This window comes from Grammomys surdaster, unplaced genomic scaffold, assembly GCF_004785775.1.
Source record: "Grammomys surdaster isolate TR1022 unplaced genomic scaffold, NIH_TR_1.0 126028, whole genome shotgun sequence".
Taxonomy (NCBI): Eukaryota; Metazoa; Chordata; class Mammalia; order Rodentia; family Muridae; genus Grammomys; species Grammomys surdaster.
This window is the reverse complement of record NW_021620841.1, coordinates 31,604-33,915: the sequence shown is the minus strand read 5'-3', so window position 1 is coordinate 33,915 and position 2,312 is coordinate 31,604.

The window sequence follows — 2,312 nt, the reverse complement described above, 5'->3', positions numbered from 1 at the left end:
TCTCTCTCTCTCTCTCTCTCTCTCTCTCTCTCTCTCTCTCTCTCTCTGTGTGTGTGTGTGTGTGTGTGTGTGTGCGCGCGCGCGTGTGTGTGTGTGTGTGTGTTTTAGTCAGTGTTTCTATTCCTGAACAAACATCATGACCAAAAAGCAAGTTGAGGAGGAAAGGTTTTATTCAGCTTACACTTCCAAAGGAAGTCAAGACTGGAACTCAAGCAGGAGCTGATGCAAAGGCCATGGAGGGCTGTTACTTACTGGTTTGCTTTCCCCTGGCTTGCTCAGCTTGCTTTCTTATAGAACCCAGTACTACTAGCACAGGGATGACACCACCCACAATGGGCCCTCTCAACTTGATCACTAATTGAGAAAGTGTCTTACAGCTGGATCTCATGGAGGCATTTCCTCAAATGAAGCTCCTTTCTCTGTGATAACTCCAGCATGTATCAAGTTGATGCACAGAAACAGCCAGTACAATTGGCCCTTTGTCAACTTGACACACAAACACGTCACTATTAAACCTCAACTCGTACTTTTTTAATCTAAATAACTTTAAAAGTTACACAGTCTTTGAAAATTCTTACATAGTAAATTTTCAATCTCTTTAAAATATTCAATCTCGTAAAAATTCAAAGTCTTTTTACAATTAAAATCTCTTAACTGTGGGCTCCACTAAAATACTTTCTTTCTTCAGGAGGGAATAATATCAGGGCACAGTCAAAAGCAAAAGCAAAAGCAAACTCCAACCATCCAATGTCTGGTATCCACTCATGATCTTCTGGGCTCTTCCAAGGGCTTGGGTCACTTCTCTAGCCCTGCCCTTAGTAGAACACACCTTGTGTTCTCCAGCTGCCTGTTTTCCACTGCTGCTGTTATTCTTGGTGGTCATCTCATGGTACTGGCATCTCCAAAACACTGCTGGCTTTCACTGCAACTAGGCTTTATCAATAGCTTCTCATTGACTCTCTTCATGGTTCCAAGCCTCAACTCCTTTGCATGACCCCTTCAGTCCTGAGTCATCTTTTGCAACTGAGGCTGCACCTTCACCAACGCCCTTCCATAGCCTCTCACAGTGCCAAGCCTCAGCTGTTCTTCATGACTCCTTCATACCTTCAAAACCAGTATCATCAGGGTGACTCTTACACATTACCAAGTACAGCCGCAGCACGAGGTACAACTTTGGCTATCTGTGGTACACAGCTTCTTTGTGCTCTCAAAAAACCCTTCCCAAAAGATTTGACCTCAATGATGCTGGTCTCTTCTTAATCACCACTAATTTCTTAGCTCCAGGTAACCAGCATTGATAGTCCTAGTAATGCAAAAGTTTCACTTTAGTAGTTCTGGTGTCTTGTTAATCACAGCTGATTCAGGCCAAACCCCATAAAAAAGACGTTTAACTGTTGTGTAGCCAAGGCTGCTTTTAAATTTGCAGTGGTTATCCAACCTTTAACTCCCAAGTGCCAGATGATAAACCTGCACCACCATGCCTGGCCTACTTTATTATGCTTTTGAGCACTATTTGATGGTTCCAACCTCAACAATCACAGTGGAAACTTAGACCTTGATTTATGAGTGGAAACTGTCACAGTGAAAAATCCATGATGAGATAGAGAAAAGAAGGCTTTGGGGTTTCCTGTAAAAGACAGACCCTAGGTCTTGCTAGAAATACCTTATCGTGTAAGATGGAGTCTTTCCATGGTCTGGAGCTCCTGTGGTCATCTTTGAGCCCTTGCAACTAGATATGAGTAGACTGCCGTATGTGTGGTATCACTGTGCTGTTGCAAAGTAGTAGAAGAGTCCTGGGTTTGGATAGGGACTGACATTGGCTGCTGGTAGCTCAATTTCTATCTGTGGGAGCTGCAATTGCTTTGAATCTCTCAATAACTTGACTCTGTCCCTCAAAGAAGTCAGACTTTCTCTTCATGTGAAGGTGCTCTGATGCCATTGATCATGAAGATCCCCAGTCAGGCTAAAGGGCAAATGCAAATGCTGCACTTTCAGCACAATGATGCTCCTCAAGATTAGAGCTAATGCGACTGTGGGTGGAGAATTCCAATAAAAGAAAAAGCAAGTCAAAAGAAAATCACAGCTGATTCTTCAGCCCCAGTTAACCAAAACCACAGAATCTTCACAATCAAAACAGCAATGGCCTTGATAAGGGTCTTTAATCTTCCCTCTGAAATTTCACAAGCCAGGCCTTCATCTTCTGCACTGTTCTCAATATTATCTTCCAATCTCCTACAGAATATCCTGTGGGGAAAATTTAAAAAAGGCCCGCCACAGCGGCGCAAGCTTGTGCCGCCGTGGCGGGTCCCCAC